General features: G+C 39.5%; 1 pseudogene; it reads right to left on the bottom strand.

Moving 5' to 3' along the window:
- Positions 1 to 1,769: 1,769 nt before the first annotated feature.
- Positions 1,770 to 17,530, bottom strand: LOC133981748 (NACHT, LRR and PYD domains-containing protein 12-like; annotated as a pseudogene).
- Between the last annotated feature and the right edge of the window lie 1,706 nt (positions 17,531 to 19,236).

Below are 19,236 nucleotides of genomic sequence, written 5' to 3' on the forward strand. Positions count from 1 at the left end.
CAGAATAAGGGTGATGTACAGAATGTCCAGACTGTGTTTTAAAGTAGATTACTGTTAATGGTGCAGCAGAAGGATCAGTGCTGCAGACTACATGACATGACAGGAATCAGGATTCAGGGTTTAAGGTTTGGACAGTTAGAGAAGTTTGAAATTCTTGCATGTCTGTGTAAATGTCCTCAGTGACAGCGAGTGAGACCCTGTTAGAGACGTTTTACTTTATTATATCATTAAGATATTATTGTTTGATTCATTACTTTGATGGGCGTAAGAGTATATAATTATTTAGATATTATTTATGGATATGTGTGGTTGAAGGTTGCCCCCTGCTGTCCTTTAATATATATTGCAACTGTGGTCGGGAGTTGGGAATAAATGAACGAGTAATTGGAGACAGGTGTGTTGAACTCATGATAAGGAGAGATCAGTGATGAGCTCTGTTATTTAGTAAGGAGAAAGTTACAGAGATCTGTGTGATTGTTTGAAACAAAGAGTGGTGAGTCAGAAACCACTGACAGAGGCAAGTGTCTATATTCCTTTAAAATCAGCTAAGAAGAAACTACAGACCCTGATGATCTTCCCAGTCCTCACAACGTTCTGCAGAGTTTCTGTCAGCTGCAACTTTCATAACATACTGGCTCTGGTGTAACTGGACCTTAATATTTCTCTCCACTCCAGTAAGAAAGTATTTGACCTGAACTCTGATTCAGCTCCCGAGGGCTGTTGCACCAAACCTAGATAGCGGATTTAGCCAGGATTTTCCTGTAATCCTGGCTGAATTTTGAGAGTCTCGACTGATGCGTAAGGTTTTCTTTTATTAAATCCACCAAATAGCAGGTTGACGTCAAGCAGCAACTTTAATTCATTGAGTCCTTACGGCACCGTGAGAACTGTATTGAAGACATACAACAACACAAATTTCACAAATATGTTTCCACAGTGCACATCAATATTACATGAATGAAAAAGATCTTAATTAATGCAAACATGAGATACGTGTCCTTTCTTCTATCATTAAACTGTCAAACTGGCAAATGCGATCGTCCCTTCATCAATCATAAAACATGTGAACTGACCAAGACAAGCTCCAGATTGTGCAAATTAAGCATAAAGTGCCAATAAAAATCCAACACTGGTATTAGAGAGAGGAGGATGCAGCTGAACAATATCTGTCTCTATTGTTACGCTGTTTTTACCTTCATGTAGAGAACAGAAGTTAACTTCGGGTGTAGCTGAAAGAGGAACTGAACAGTGAAAGACAAGATGTTCTTCATGGAGAGGGTTTACAACATGTGTCTGCGCAATATATGCAAGATGCAGGTTGCAGATTACAGTCTGTGAAACGATGTGGCTGAACCAAGAGAATTTCACCAGCTCAGTCAAATGACCTGTTATCTTAATTACCATATAGGCTGCATTTATTTCTCAGGCTTTCTTTACACTTTGTAAATATCATCTTACAATGAATTTTGGCTTCATAGTTTGTTACATAACCTTGGTAAGTTACCTACCTATACACAAAATATACCAAATTACCACAGTTTAATATATGAGAAAACCACAACAAATCATCATTATTTCTACTTTGCTCCGATGACTGTTTTTTTATCTTTATCTGCATCAAACTTCTCATGTAGAACAAATCTGTAAAGTGCTGACTTCAGCAAAATCCAGAGATAACTTTTCAGTTTGTAGTCAGTTAAGAGACTTAAGTGAAGATGACAAAATCCAGATTCAGACTCCAGATGGATCATCAGAATCCAGCTGATCCTCTCTCAACACTCCTGGATGTTCACTCTCACTCTGACAGAGATCAATGATTATACTTCCATCTAATGAGAGAAGAAGAAACAGAGGTGATAAATGAGTGTTTAGTGAGACTCACTTCATCAGCTGTCAGTCAGTGATGCAGCATATCCAGTATAAAGAGCAGCAGGGACTTCAGTTCAGAAGTGGAATAGCTGTGCAGCGTAGCTTGCTTCCTTTCAGCTCTCATGTTAACATGTTGGAGTGAACACACTGAGCTCCAAGCTCACACACCTGCACACACTTTTACTATCAAGTGTGTTTCCTCTGCAGATTTCACTGAAGTACACAGAGGAAATAAAGTGCTGAGAGTCATGAACACATCATCACTGCAGAAACAGAGACATTCACTCATCAGTTTACTGATGGATTTACTGCTGATACATGTCAACTCTTATCAAAGTTTAAAGCTACAGAGTCTCTGTGGGATTTGAAGATGTTTCCTGCTTTTAAATCATCACATTAAAATCAGTCAGAGCTCTCAGATAAACAGCTGCTGTTATTCCTGGACTTCAGCAGAGGTTCTGTGGCATGTACTACAAAGCTGGGATAACATACCCAGGATATCTCTCCATTACCTGGATTGACTTACCCAGACATTTACAATCCTGATAAACGGTACTACGAAGCTGGTTATCAACTCGGTAATTGAACCCAGAGTTTTCCAATCTGGATCACTGCGCCCTCACATATAAGTGGTGGTGTTTGCAGCGTCTGACCAATCGCAAACATGGAGAAACCCTGCAGAGCAGCGTATGTCACGATGGAGGAGCAGACAATTATTCTTCACAAATATGAACAATTCAAACACATCATCCAGGCCAAAAGCAACACTGTTGCCGCAGCAAAAGCCAGGAAGGAATGCTGGCAGAAAATTGCAGACACTGTTAGTGCGTAAATTCGTGAGATTATACAATATTAATTCATCGGACAATATAAACGGACAGCACTCTGATCATTCAATTTCACTTTATTACGGCACAGACGTTTCGGGCAGAGCTTCCTCAGTGCCCTTCCTTTTGTAGCGACATTAAGTTAGTTTAATATTCAACATTCATTTGACATTCAAAATACAAAACTATTATGCGCTTCAACCATTTGAGTGAATGATGTCAAACCAACTGTATAACATACAGAATAATATCCCTCATGTGCCTCAAGGATTATTTTTTAAATATATATTTTGGTCAATTAAAAAATTGCATCTATCCTTAAAAACTCGTTCTCTCCTAAGCTCCTCTCACGATCCGCACACTAATGTCAACAGGATCTTCTAAGAATGGGCCATTTTCCAATAGAACTGATTGGTCAGGAGGTGGTGCCTTTATACTCGTTGATCTATTATCCAGAACATAACCTGCTCCGGAGCAGGTTAGCCGTTCAGCATAAGTTACCATGGTGATTTATCCCGGTAAGAAGTGAACCAGCGTCGTAGGATGGAAAACCCAGAGTTAAACCTGAAGTTACCTTGATAAGAGAAAATCAAGCTTCGTAGTACAGGCCTCTGGTCTGTATAAAGACCACATGGTTACTAAACGTAATGATGCTTGTGTGAAATCAGAGCCAGTGATTTGCAGGCTGCAGTCAGACTGATCTTAGAGCTCTGACAAAGATGAACTGATCAATAGTTTAGTGTTGAAATGGGAGAACAAACACTTTCAGATCAGATTTGATGATGTGACAGTTTGATGATGAGGACCACTGTCTCTATACATCTTGTAAGGCTGTCAGTTGTAATCCAGCTTTATTTCCTGCAGTTATTAACACAACAACAACAGTCGTCTTCACATCAACTCAAACACATGATCACAACAAGCTTCTGGCTCATCTGATTCGCTGACTGTTCTCTCTCTCTGTCTTTCTGTCCAATCCTGAAGCCTGACACCATTCTCCTCTCACAGCTTCACTGAGGAAAGCAGCACTGATAAGGTTGGAGGTTCACCAGGAAAATCTGGATCTTTGCTTTGATACTGACTGTGTTTAATACTAAACTGCTGAAACCAGCACAGACTGACTCCAACTCTCTACTGACCTCAGAGTCTCCAGTCTACAGCGTGGACTCTCCTTAAGATCACACAGCTGCTTCACTTCTGAATCCTTCAGCTTGTTCCATCTCAGATCCAGCTCTCTGAGATGGGAGGGGTTGGACTTCAGAACTGAGGCCAGAGAAGAACAGCTGATCTCTGACAAACTGCATTGCCACAACCTGAATAAAAAATAAAAAGATGTCATTTTAGAAGACAAAGTTCCTGTTTGAAAGCAGATGGATGACAGTGAGATTTTAACTCCCCAAACGTTTGGTTAATGTGGAGCTTTATTTAGCCCCTTTCCTCACTTGCTAGCATGTCAAGAGTGATAATGGATGCTTTAGGTTTTCCAGTTTCATTCAATACCATGGTCTTCTATCCAGTGATGACGGTAACGCGTTACTCCAATCTGACCACTTTTTTCAGTAATCTAACGCATTAATATTTCCAAACCAGTAATCAGAAGTCACAATCACAATGAAATTGCACCACCCGCGATTAATTTTTAACATGTTTATTTATTTTTTCATATTAGCTTGACAGCAATATTTAATATCTTAATTTAGCACAGCACTAAACGGCATGATATTTTTCATCATCACTTTATACAAACCCAGTTGATAAAAGCTGACAATAAGAGATGGGTCAATGGTAACCTGAATAAATGTAGTCCTCTGTTTAGTGTCCCTGCGTGCCTGTTACTTACCAGTCCCTCATCATGTCCAGCCTATAGATGCTCATCAGGTTCAACTTCCATCTACTCCTCAACACTTTTGCTTGGCTATTCAGTGCTTTGGCCGACGTCTAGGATTACATTATTGCTGCTGCTGCTGCTGCTGGCAGTTACTACAGCCAAACAGCTCTGTGAGCACATTTTGATGCATCAGTCTCGAGAGACCTGACTTTCTTTTAACTTTCCCCATCCACCTTTCTCCTTATGTTTTCTGCTTGCCATTATTACTGCAACTAATGATTTACTGTTCTTTGTTAGTTTTTTTACACTTGGCAAACTAATTATTGTATTAGCGCCCCCTGCTTGTTGTTAGTGTCGGTCGCTTTATCTGACTTTTTCAGTTGATGAACCAGGCAGGCCGACGTCCGTACACTGGACGGCCATTCTGGACTTTTCAAGGACGACTGTATTTAGTGTTTGTAGTTAAACACTGATTTACACCACCTGACCACAGGAGGCTTTAAAAAAAAAAAGAAAAATAGAAAAAAGAAAAGAAAGATAAGAAAGGAAAATAAAAATACATCCACAAAAATCCCAGTGTGTGTGTACATAGCATTTTCAGCTCAGTGGGCTCAGTCACTTCCAGAGTTTTGCTCCTTTAACAGTAAAGACTGATTGTCTAAATGAGGTTTTGTATGTTGCAATGTGACATTTAGTTTGTTGAGGCTGTGCTGACTCTACTGGAGTGCTGCTGCCTCGTAACTCATTCAGTTAGCAGGGAAGGAGCACCACCATGTAGACATTTAAAAGAAGCTTTAGGCTGGAAAAGCTTATGAATATTTCCAAGGTAAACATATTGTGTTTCTTCAAGATGAGACAATGCTGCCACCTCATTGGTTTTTGTCAAGGATTTTGATTGGCTGGTTATATAGTGATATGATGGGTTTTATAGTTGATTGTGAGGCTTGTGAGCAGGTAGTGATGCAGTATGACAGCTGTGACAATATCATGGCATGTAGATACTTTCTGATGAGTCTGAAGCAGTTGACATTTGATTGAACCTTTTTTTAGGATATTATTCACTTGATCAAATTTAAGATGTGAGTATAAGATGATTCCCAAGTACTTGACATTGTCAATCTCAATAATCTCAGCACAGAAGTAAGAAATGGTATCTGACCTCAGAGTCTCCAGTCTACAGTTTGGACTCTCCAGTCCAGCAGACAGACACTTCAATCCTGAATCCTTCAGGTTGTTGTTACCCAGATTCAGATCTCTGAGATGGGAGGAGTTGGACTTCAGAGCTGGGGCCAGAGAAGCACAGCTGATCTCTGACAAACTGCAGCTCTCCAATCTGAATAAAGAATAAAATATGTGAGTTTAGAAGACAAAGTTCCTGTTTGAAATCATTCAGTTTTTCATAATCTGTTCAGATGTGAAGAATGTTTAGAAGCTGCTGAACAGCCTTCAGAGGATCTGAGAGGAGCTGAAAATATAAAGAATTTTAAACATCAACTAAAAACTATCTGTTTAGTCTGGCTTTATGTCCTATTTTATTATTTCATGGTTTTATGGTTTATCTTATTTATTATCATTATTAATTGTATTCTATTTTATTTTATCAACATTTAACTGCTGATCAGTATCAATTATTCTTCTTATAATTTCCTAGTTTCCTAATGTTTTTGTGTAGTAGTTTACAGTATTATTTATTTGTTATTTTTATTGTTTGTATTATGTTGGATTTTGAAGGTTTTATTAAATATGTTTTCAATATAAAGCTCAACAAGATGCTCAGTGTGGATCAGCATCAAAATCGATGTGGTCAATCCAATCCAAACTGTAAAGATTCAAACTAAGATTTGAATGTTTGAAAGTATGTTTTTAAAGTGTTAACTATGGTTTAAAATGACAATCTGAAAACAACATGTCAATGTGTAAATGTGAAGGGGATTTTACCTCATAAACATCATCCTTATGTCTGCAGTTTAGTGTCACCACAGCTGTCACATCATATTAACTTTATTTGATTTGACATGGACATCACAATAGCATTGGAACTGTAACATACAATTATGCACAGGCAGCAGCTGCACTGGATTTAGTGTTTGTAGCTAAACACTGATTTACATAACCTGATCACAGGAGGCTTTTTAAAAAAGATAAGAAAGATAAGAAACTACAATTAAAAAGATACATCCACAAAAATCCAAGTGTGTGGTTTTAGGTGTGACAGCAGTGTTGTTTCTCTTTTAGCCATGATTTAACACCTCTGTTGAAAACATCAACATTGTGCTGCATTTTCAGCTCAGTGGGCTCAGACACTTCCAGAGTTTTGCTCCTTTAACAGTAAAGACTGATTGTCTAAGTGAGGTTTTGTACGTTGCAATGTGGCTGTTAGAGTTTTTTGAGGCTGTGCAGACTCTATAGGGGTCCGTTCCATAAAGCAAGCTCAGAAAAGCAGCGCTTATTGTCGAACACCTGACTTAAATGAGTCTAACGAATGAGATCAGGCTAAAGCGGTTCCATAAAGGCCAATCCACGCTCACGCAATCAAACTAATTCAAGACAGGCTCAAGTAATCTGACTAATTGCGTGTGCACGCCATTCACAAGCAGCCCATGACGTCGAACACAGGTCAAACAGATTCACAATGACAAAATCCACCTCAAAAGAGCCACAGAGCAGCAGCAGTCTCTAGCACACACTTATACTGGAGACATATGAAGAATTTAAACATATGATTCCAAAAAACAATAAATAAAATCTAAGAGAAAGGCTGGCAGGAAATTGCTGATCGATTGAATGGATCTGATCTTTATGGAACCGAATCTGCTGGAAAATGAGCCAGACTAACGAAATAAGCCTTTGTCTTATTTGGTAATCCTGCTTTATGGAACAGGACCCTGGAGTGCTGCTGCTTCGTAACTCATTCAGTAAGCAGGGAAGGAGCACCACCATGTAGACATTTAAAAGAAGCTTTAGGCTGGAAAAGCTTATGAATATTTCCAAGGTAAACATATTGTGTTTCTTCAAGATGAGACAATGCTGCCACCTCATTGGTTTTTGTCAAGGATTTTGATTGGCTGGTTATATAGTGATATGATGGGTTTTATAGTTGATTGTGAGGCTTGTGAGCAGGTAGTGATGCAGTATGACAGCTGTGACAATATCATGGCATGTAGATACTTTCTGATGAGTCTGAAGCAGTTGACATTTGATTGAACCTTTTTTTAGGATATTATTCACTTGATCAAATTTTAGATGTGAGTCTAAGATGATTCCCAAGTACTTGACATTGTCAATCTCAATAAACTCAGCACAGAAGTAAGAAATGATGTCTGACCCCAGAGTCTCCAGTCTACAGTCTGGACTCTGCAGTCCAGCAGACAGATGCTTCACCCCTGAATCTTGCATGTAGTTTCCACTCAGATCCAGCTCTCTCAGAAGGGAGGGGTTGGACTTCAGACCTGAGGCCAGAGAAGCACAGCCGAACTCTGACAAATTGCAGCCAAACAATCTGAATAAAGAATAAAAGATGGCAGTTTAGAAGACAAAGTTCCTGTTTGAAATCATTCAGTGTTTCATGATCTGTTCAGATGTGAAGAAGGTTTAGAAGCGGCTGAACAGCCTTCAGAGGATCTGAGAGGAGCTGAAAATAGAAAGATTTTTAAACATCAACCATCTGTTAGTCTGGCTTTATGACCTGTTTGATCATTTTAAAGTTTTATTATTTATATTTATTTTATTAGCCATGGGGTTGGTTGCCCGGCAACACGTGGCTTGATGATTAAACTTTTTAAGTGTGACTTGATGATTTATATTTTTAAACTGTTCATTGAGAGGGTATGTATTATTGTGATACTTGGTTAATTCATATATGAAAGATTGATTTAAAAACACTAATTTATTTTACTGAATTATTTAAAAGCTTCATAATTTAAAACAAAAATTGTATAATTTAAATATTAAATTGAATGAATATGACAGTAAAATGTTACATTAATTTTAAATATAGTAAACTTTAAAAATGTACTAAAATTCATTCATTACCTGATGTGAAGCTTAACAATTATGGCTGAGCAACTTTATTTGCACTTAATGTTTAATTTAAAGGAAATAAGACACTGGGGTTTCACAATATTTACAAATGTGTATATTTTCCTGTTTATATTAATTTCAAATTTATTTATTTGCAATAGCATATAGCATATACCTCACTCCCAGCCCCTCCCCCAAACAGTGAAATGTGCCATACATGCATGTCGGTGCATGCCGCAGTCGCAGGGCGGACACAGCGGGCACATAGATGTCCTTTTACTGCACAGTGTGTGATTTTTGTGAGTGTGGGCATGATACATAGGCCTTATCGATTTCATTTCTCAATGTCAATGTGGAAGGAGAGGCTTCAACCTTGAAGTCTTCCAGGGGGCGCTGTGGAGCCATCTTGTCACTTAAAAGGCCCAGACCCATATAACATGTTGATATTCATGACTCTTAATGAATGTGCAAGATTTGGCGTGTGTAGGAGATCGTCAGTACATACAAAATGGGAAAAGGCATTAGGGGGCACTACTGAGCTGTTGTGCCACACACAGGGACAGGTGTGGTATCTAATTTAAGTACTCCTTAGTTTGAACCTATGTGCCACATTTGGTGAGTCTTACCGATGAGACCTATGAGCCCTCCAAATTTCATAAAGATCAGAGAAAGTTTTTGGTCACATGACCTGGCGTTTGGGGGCGCTATGGAGTCCCCTGGCCAAACCCACACCTAATCACCTTGAACCTTAAAAGGTTTTCACCAGGTGTGACGTTTGACGTGCTGGATGTGTAAATATCCGACAATGTATGGATAAGTTATAAGGACTTGTTGCATCGACAGCCACGCCCACCAGGTATAATGCAGGCGAAAGCTTTTACAACTTTTCATCTTCAAGGTCTGAGAATGATACTGACTGAATTTGAAGTCTGTGGAGTCAAATCTGTAGAAGGAGATAGTTAAAGTACAAGGCGTGGAAATTGTGTAAAATCGCAACTGTGAATCAAAATGGCCGACTTCCTGTTCAACTTAGGGTATGGGTCCTAGAGGCATTTTTGTGCGTCCGGTGATGATACATATGCATACCAAATGTCGTTAATGTAGGTGCATGTAGGAGGTGGGGCTTCAACTTTTAATGTTCCAGGGGGCGCTATGGAGCCATCTTGCCACTTAAAAGGCCCAGACCATATCAGAAATCAATATGCGTGACTTGTGATGAATGTGCGTAATTTGGTGTGTGTAGGAGTTTGTCAGTATGTACAAAATGGGAAAACGCATTAAGGGGCGCTACTAATGTGTTGTGCCACACTTTCAGGCAGTTGTGGTATCAAATTAAAGTACTCATGAGTTTGAACCTACATGCTTAATTTGGTGAGTCTGTGAACATTATAAAGTCCTCAAAACGGTGTCGGAAAAATGAAAATCGGTGCACGCCATTCAGCATGGCCGACTTCCTGTTGGTTAAAAAAATTCCACAAAATGAACCCTGAGGTATACTAATGAGACCTATGACATATGGAAATTTCATGCAGATCAGAGAAGGCTTTTGTTCACATGACCCAATGTTTGGGGGCGCTACGGAGTCCCCTGGTCACACCCATGCTCAATCACATTAAATCATAACATTTTTCACCAGATGTGATGTGTGTGCAAAGTTTGGTGAGTTGGGGTATGTTTAGGCCTCCAAAAAATGTGATTCTTCTCGGAGAAGAAAAATAATTCCTACAGTTTCAATAGGGCCTTCGTACTGTTCAGTGCTCAGGCCCTAAAAAGGCAAAGCTGTCTGGTCAATGAGTGAAATCCAGTTAAAACTCTCTTTCAAGTAGAGAAGCTGCACAGATTCTTAAGAAAGGCATAAATTGACAACAATATTAAACACTTCTTTACAGGCAGTAGACAAGCATCACACAACCATTACATAGAAAACAATAAGATCAACAATAGTAACAGACAGTCAGTGAACTTACAGTAGAGTCTTCAGTCTACAGTTTGGACTCTCCAGTCCAGCAGACAGATGCTTCACTGCTGAATCCTGCAGCTTGTTTCTACTCAGGTCCAGCTCTCTGAGATGGGAGGGGTTGGACTTCAGAGCTGAAGCCACAACTTCACAGTGAGTCTCTGAAAGTCCACAGCCAGCAAATCTGTGATGACAGATAATATATAATATACACTTTAAAATTAAATATAGATTTTAGGCATTTTGATCACTAAACAAACTGAGGTGTGACGACTAGCTCAGTTCTCTCTGTTGGCAGAGCTGGTCGGACATTAATCACAAGGTTGATGGTTTGAAACTTGAGCTCCTCTGTCCACATGTCCAAGTGTCTTTGAAAAAAACACTGAATACAAAACTGCACATGTATGTAAAAAAATGTAAATCACTTTGGACAAAAGCATCTGCTAAATGAAAGTAATGTCAACATGTCATGTTGTGATTTTCCCTTCAAATCAAACTTGAGTTTGAGAATTAACTCTCCTCACTCTCTCTGCTGCTGTACTACAGGCAGGTACCACTGCCAGCACAGTGATGTAGTGGTCCTCCTACATGACAAAAGAGAAGGCGAGTGTGTTTCTCCTGAAATAAACTGTCTATAAATAAACATCTGCAGGTTATATTGGGAAAAGATCCATCAGACCAGTTTGTAACTGTTATGATGAGAATGCCTCATTATCTGTAGGAATAATTGAGGCCAGTAGCTTCTATGTTTTAAGGAAAGAGGAAATATGTAAATCCGTCTTCCATCAAATGAGACTTTGTGCCTTGTCACAGTCTGGCTCCATGTATGTTCCTTTCAGCTCTGAGTGAGTCTGGCTCTACTAAGTTCAGCTCTCACTCTCCACAACTTTCTTCCTCTCTGCTTTATGTGACTATGTAGTCATGTACAGTGCTGCTTATGGAGTGGCTTATTTAGTGTTGGCTTAGTTACTGTTCATGTAGAATTCACTCTCTTATGTTGTATTTATCCTCCATCCTTTATGTGTAACACTTATGTTATCCAGTCCTTTTGCTCATGTCATTTCACTCCGTTGTTTTTTATGAGCATCTTCTGTCACCACAGTAGTGATGTCTGTATGTTGTTAGTGTTCAACATTAGATGGACATTAAGCAGCTCTGACCACTCCCATCTGCCCTGCTATCACTGCAATCAGCTCATTCCCCTCAGCTGAGCTTCCCGCCCATCTCCCTAAACACACACTATTAAGAGACACTGACAAATTGACACATTACAGAAAGGTACAGCAGGCACTGTAATGTTGTATGTTGTGATGAAATAATTCAACTAAAACTTGAAACCTGAAGATCTTTTGCTGGATTTGTATTAAAGCTCCATCACCCAAAGGAAGAAAACTAGAAGGTGAACAATAAACTGTCAAATCTATCAATCATTACAAATAAACAGAATAACTGTTTGTTTACTAATGTGAGCTATAAACACACCAACAATAAAATGAAGGTTTTCTTACTCTCATAACATTTGTAATGTGAAGAACATTTGAAGTGAAGCACTATAAGTCAGAGTGTTTGTGTGCACATACACAAACCCTCAGTGGGATAGGTGCTGGATACTTAATCTATTACACTGTGATAAAGGGAGAACTTGCACACTGGAATCACAGCTCCATTTAATTTAACTGGAACATTTCCACTCACTACAAGTCTTCCTCAGGCAAATACCTACAGGAAGGAAGTGAAGGATATATACTGTATATCAAAATGTCCAGGGACATACTCGTCTAATCACATTCCTATGTGTCAAGATATCCTCATCACCAGGAAAATAAAAACATGAATGTGAATAGAAATGTCTGTTTGACTTGTGATGAAGATATCTTGTCATGTGTGAATGTGCTTGCACTCATGTATAACATGCTTATACTCATGTATAACTTTGGCAACAAGCAGGTGTAACACATGTTTAACATTTTTATAGTGTGTGAATGTGTGAATCTTTACTGTAATACTAATGCTTCAGGTGAGAAAGCAGCTTTATAATGTTGATAATCACATCTGGACTTACTCAGCCTTTCTGCAGTTCCTCACAGCTGGGATCAGTCTCCGTTTTCCCTCCCATGATGTGTTGTACTTCTCCAGGTCCAACTCATCCAGAACCTCCTCTGACATCTGCAGCATGTAGGCCAGAGCTGAGCAGTGGATCACAGAGAGTTCCTTCTCTGATCTGTTCTCTGACTTCAGGAACTCTTGGATCTCCTGATGTACTGAGCGGTCGTTCATCTCCGTCAGACAGTGGAAGATGTTGATGCTTCTGTCAGGAAAGACCTCCACAGTGTTCATCTCCTTCAGGTTGTTGATGACTCTTTGGATGATTTCTGGACTGTTGTCTGTCTGACCCAGCAGGCCTCCTAAGGGTCTCTGGTTGGACTTCAGAGAGAGGCCATGAAGGAAGCGGACTAACAGGTCCAGGTGGCCATTTTTACTTTCGAGAGATTTCTCCATGGCTCTCATCAGGAAGTCATCCAGAGATGAGTAATTGTCTTCTTCTCCCAGGAAGTCTTTCAGTACCTCTGTGTTCCTGTTGGTGTAACAGTGGTACATGTAGACTGCAGCCAGAAACTCCTGAATGCTCAGATGAACAAAGCTGTAGACTGTTTTCTGAAACATCACACTCTCTCTTTTGAAGATCTCTGTACAAACTCCTGATACCACAGAGGCCTCTGTGACATCAAGACCACACTGCTCCAGGTCTTCTTGGTAGAACATGATGTTTCCTTTCTCTAGTTGTTCAAACGCCAGCCTCCCCAGCTTCAGAAGAAGTTTCCTGTCAGCCTCCGTCAGCTCTTGTGGACTCGTCTCATGTCCTTCATCATACTTGTTCTTCTTCCTCTTTGTCTGAACCAGCAGGAAGTGTAAGTACATGTCAGTCAGGGTCTTAGGCAGCTCTTCACTCTGGTCTGAAGTCAACATGTGGTCCAGAACTGTAGCAGTGATCCAGCAGAAGACTGGGATGTGACACATGATGTGGAGGCTCCTGGATGTCTTGATGTGTGAGATAATTCTGTTGGACTGCTCTTCATCACTGAATCTCCTCCTGAAGTACTCCTCCTTCTGGGCGTCAGTGAAGCCTCGTACTTCTGTTAGTCTGTCGACACATGAAGGAGGGATTTGATTGGCTGCTGCAGGTCGGGAAGTTATCCAGACGAGAGCCGAGGGAAGCAGCTTCCCCTTGATGAGGTTTGTCAACAGCACGCTGACTGATGACTTCTGTGTGACATCAGACACGACCTCACCGTTGTTGAAATCCAGTGAAAGTCTGCTTTCATCCAGGCCGTCAAAGATGAACAAAACTTTACAGACAGCGAGCTTCTCTGCTGTGAGCTTCTGTAGTGTTGGATAGAAAACATGGATCAACATGAGCAGACTGTACTGCTTATCTTTGATCAAGTTCAGCGCCCTGAATGAAAGCAGAATCAACAGACTGATATCTTGGTTTTCGAAGCGCTGTGCCCAGTCCAGAGTGAACTTCTTCACTGAGAAGGTTTTTCCAATGCCAGCGACGCCACTCATCAGAACAACTCTGACTCTGTGTAAGACTTCACAGATGTCCTGACACTTGATTGGAGTGTCATGGAGGGTCTTGATCTTGGAAGCTGTTTCAAGCTGCCTCACCTCATGTTGGGTATTAACATCTTCAGTTACCTGCTGGTCAGGTAAGGCTTTAAAGATGTTGTGACACTTGATTGGAGTGTCATGGAGGGTTTTCATCTTGGAAGCAGTTTCAAGCTGCCTCACCTCATGTTGGGTCTTAACCTCTTCACTGAGTCCCTCTGTGATGTAGACCTCAGTGAAGATGCTTTTGAGGAGGATTTCACTTCCTGCTTCATCAGTTCCTTGAGTCACACATTCACATGTGCTGCTCAGACTGATCTGATGTTCATCTAAAAGCTCCTGCAGACGACCTTCTGCTGAAAGAGAAGAAGAAAAGGTAGAATGAAACAGAAATCAGTGTGACTGTTAATGTTCAGTAGGATAGAGGAGGTAGATTCCTGTCCTGTTTTCAGAGATGATGACATCAGCTGACAGATCTTCAGTCTTACTTTGTACAGTGCTGGTCTGACTGTTTGTCTGCAGTCCAGGTCTGGTTCTGGATCGTTTGCCACACTGGGGACAGGAGGAGTTTCCTGATGAAGCAGACTGGTCCCAGTATGAGGTGATGCACTGTCTGCAGAACCAGTATCCACAGCTAGTAGAGACTGGATCCTTCAGGACGTCCTGACACAAAGAACAGCAGGACAGCTGCTCCTTCACAGAAACATCCCTCCTCTTCCTCTTCCTCTCTCTGTGGACATGAACACATTATGTATGACACATGACATTAGTGGAGGCCAACCGACAGCTCACAAGCTGCATGCAGCTCTTTCCCAACATAAACAGTCAAGACTGTCAGTATTTACACACTTACATAGTTTTTGTTCTTCAGGCTTTGAGATTCAACACATTAAATTTGAAATAAAATAATAAATACTACAATCACAAGAGTTCAGAAATATTTAGACCAACACAACAGTGTGTCAGCAAAGGCAGAGAAGAAGAAGAAGACTGCAAGCTAGTAAACATGGATGTAAACAATGCAGGATTTAAAATAGATATTTGATGAGGAGGGAAGTGGATTCAACACATTAGTTAGACCACAAGGAGACAATGTGTTTTTGGTAAGTAAGACAATGTGAACATGACTTTTGTCTGTTAACAAGAAAACTCCACAGGTTTCCTTTAAGCACCTCTCCTGCACGACATCTAGAGCACACACTGCAGAAATAAAGCCAAACAAATAAAGAAGGACTCCACACACCCCCAGAAACATAAGTTCAGGCTGCTGAGGTCAGACTAAAGACTAAAGGCATAAACAGAGAGACTGAGGAGAAGCTTTCTTCACCATGCAGTCACAATACTGAACAGCAATAAATGAGTCATTGCACCTTCAACTCTAAACACAAGACCATCATGTTGTTGATCCATGAATTGTGTCAGTATCTTTGTTACCATTTTTTAAAATTCTTTAATCTTACCAGCTATAAACCAATCTATGAGGGTCTAAAGTGCATTCCACAGCACATTGTATTGTGCGCTTTGTGAACGTGACCAATAAAGAACTTGAACTCTTATTAGCACTGTTCATCATAATGAATGCAGTCAATGCTGATACAACAAAAAAATCACAGAATTGTATAAGAGTAGTGTTAATAATGTAGATTATCAAATGACATTAAACTGAACCATCTTCAGGTCAGTTTACAGTAGAAACAGTCTCTTACTTTTTGTCTGAGGGTCCAGGTTCATTACTGAAATGTGGAACACCACCTTTAGACCGGTCACTCTTCATAGACAGACATCTGGATATTACAGACTCTGCTCTCTGTCTGTGGAAACAACAAATGTTTGACACACATCATTAGTTGTTGTGAAGAGCAGATGTAACATGAAACATGTCGGAACATAGGTACATAGGAGGGAGGAGGGGTTGTTGCTGTTCAAGTTTTTTCAAAGTGCTGTGTGAAATGCAAGAAAGGTAAGAGTCGCTTTAACCTGAATTAAATATTTGTTCAAGCAACCAATAATGATTTCACAACAGCAATTTTCCCCTTCCCCTAAATGGAAGAAATAATGCAGTCAATGCTCAAACAACAAACAGACATCCCGACCTACAAGCTGCATGCAGCTCTTTCCCCACATAAACAATCCAGACTGTCAGTATTTACACACTTGCACAGTTTCTGTTCTTCAGCCTCTGAGATTCAACACATTCAGTTTGAAATACAATAATAAATACTACAATCACAAGAGTTTAAAATGAATTAGACAGAGACAACAATGTGCCAGCAAAGGCAGAGAAGAAGAAGAAGACTGCAAGCTAGTAAACATGGATGTAAACAATGCAGGACTTAAAATAGATGTGTGATGAGGAGGGAAGTGGATTCAACACATTAGTTAGACCACAAGGAGACACACAATGTGTTTTGTCAAGTAAGTCAATGTGAACATGTGAACATGACTTTAGTCTGTTAACAAAAAGACTCCACAGGCTCCTTTTAGCTACTCTGAGCCATTAAAAGTCCGGAAACATAAGCAGGAGGAAACTGAGCCAAACAGAAAAGTCCACTAGTGAAAAATAACAGACTGCTGCTCTTTTGTGTTGTGCTGCTGAACAGAGAGCTCTGCTAAATATCTTCATAATGCATCTTTTCATTAATATTTCTGCTATAGTCTCTCTCCCTCTGTGTGAGTGTGATACAACAGTTTGACACATTTGACTTTTCCCAAACGTTAAAATGTCAGACTCAGTTTCCTCTGCTGCAGTGGTCAGTCTGCAGTGATAAGCTGCAGCAGGCTGTTTCTATACATTTACATTACTCCTCCCATATTTAGTGTCTTTGAACAGAAACACGTTAAGACACAGTCTGTATTACATGAGACTAAACATTGTACCTGCTGCTGCAGTCCTTTAGTAAATAAGGACAGGCACAGTTTGACTTTTTAGTAAATCATTAGTAAATATCACCCTGGGTTAACTGCTGCTACTTTACATTTATTGACTGGAAAATCAAACAGCAATACCAGCCGTCTCTGTCTCTGTTTAACATGAACATGAAGATCTGTTGTAGATTACAGCTGAATGGAAGCTACTTCATTATTTCTTTCCACAGTGTTTCCTTCATATCTACACTACAACCTTTATGAATCATCTCACTGAACCATCTTCAGGTCAGGACCACCCTACCCATCCTGCACGACATCTACAGTACACACTGCAGAAATAAAATGTATGTGACCAATAAAGAACTTGAACTCTTATTAACACTATTCATCATAATGAATGCAGTCTATGGTCAAACAACAACAAAAAAACACAGTATTATATAAGAATAGTGTTAGTAATGTAAATTATCAAATGACATTAAACTGAATCATCTTCAGGTCAGTTTACAGTAGAAACAGTCTCTTACTTTATGTCTGAGGGTCCAGGTTCATTACTGAAATGTGGAACACCACCTTTAGACCGGTCACTCTTCATAGACAGACATCTGGATATTACAGACTCTGCTCCGTCCTCCTCTTCCTCCTCTTCATCCTCTTTCTTCATCTTCTAGAGTCTGAGAGGTAAACCAGTAACACTACAGACACACACACACATACACAGTATAATAAATCCAATCCTGCCTCTCAACTTAATAGCTTCTTATTAGTTTACATGACTTTAACTACATCCATGTGTAGATAAGATAAACTTTGACTCTGGTTTACATTCAACAAACAGTCTTTAGATAAACATCTGTGTCGTAGCAGTGAGTCACGTTAAATCACTGTGAGGATGCAGAAACCAGGGAAATAGTAATAATCATCAGATTGATCAATAATGACAGTAATCAATATTTACAGTCCTGATATTAACACTCACCTGCCACAGATTTGCTGTTTTCCTCCTTCTGCTCTACTGACTGTAAAATGGCATCTGAATGAACTTTCATCTTACTGCCTATCTGTATGCTCCTCCCTTCTCCTTTTTTACTGGAAGTCATTTTGTTTGTTTGTGTGTGTGTGTGTTTTGAAGTCTGAAGTTTGTCAATCATTAATATTAAGCTATTGAGTTTTTTTTGTAAGCAAACAAACCAAACCAACCAAAATCTGCACAGAAAATAAAGTTTAATTTGGAAACATTGTGAGGTAAACACTGCTGTGTAACATTAATAACTAAACAATGTGACAATTTACAAGGTGAGATACATTACAATAAGGGCTGAAGTAACATTATCATTAATATTATCATTATTATTGTCACTAACTGATGAAAAAAACCTCCATCATGTCTTTGGCTGCAGATTAGTTGAGATGAGTGTTTTCATGTCCTCGACATTTCCTGAAGAAAACTAACTTAAATGTGATTGGTTCAGTTGTTTCAGAGCTTGAGGTCTAACAAACATGATTTCACTCCTCATAAAACATTTGCAATGTTTTTTTTATTTAAAAAAAAAAGTATTTTAAATCCTGTATTGCACTAAACAAAATGGGCACCAACTGATAAAAATTGCTCTGTTTCTGGTTCTGTCTCCATTATTTTGTCTGATACATGAAGGATAGGAAATACATTCTTATTTCTCTACTTGATGATGTCCAAAGTGAACCTTGTGATTGTGAGAACACATTTTTTATTTTAACTTTATTATTGTTATTATTATTATTATTATTATTATTATTAAGTGCATAACTAATTACCCAAAAGCTGTAAAAGCCTTTCCACGTCCCTCAGCCACAGATCAGGGATTGTGTGCAGTCTTGCTGAGTCTACATGTTGCTTTAGCTCTTGAGCACTGACTGAAATCACAAGAACAATTTGGGCAAAATAAGAAAGACAGTTCAAAAAGTACAGTCAATATCAATAAATAATACAAATAAAACACCTTTATCTGCAATAGTAAGACTTGAACCAAACCAACCTCGTTCCCAGATGTTACAGTAGAACTTCTTCTGCCAATTCTTCAATTCCTGACATGATGTCTTCATCTCTGTGGCAAGTACAAAGTACACAGTGTAGTTTAGAGCACATGCTGAAACTCGTCTATCATCACGTCTACAGTAGAGATCAGTAGAGCAGTTAGGGCCGGTCCCAGACGGCCTGTGTTCACTCCCTGTCAGTGTGTGTAAAATCATGTTAATTCGTCTGAGGTACAAAATTACAG

This window comes from Scomber scombrus, chromosome 6 (assembly GCF_963691925.1).
Source record: "Scomber scombrus chromosome 6, fScoSco1.1, whole genome shotgun sequence".
Taxonomy (NCBI): Eukaryota; Metazoa; Chordata; class Actinopteri; order Scombriformes; family Scombridae; genus Scomber; species Scomber scombrus.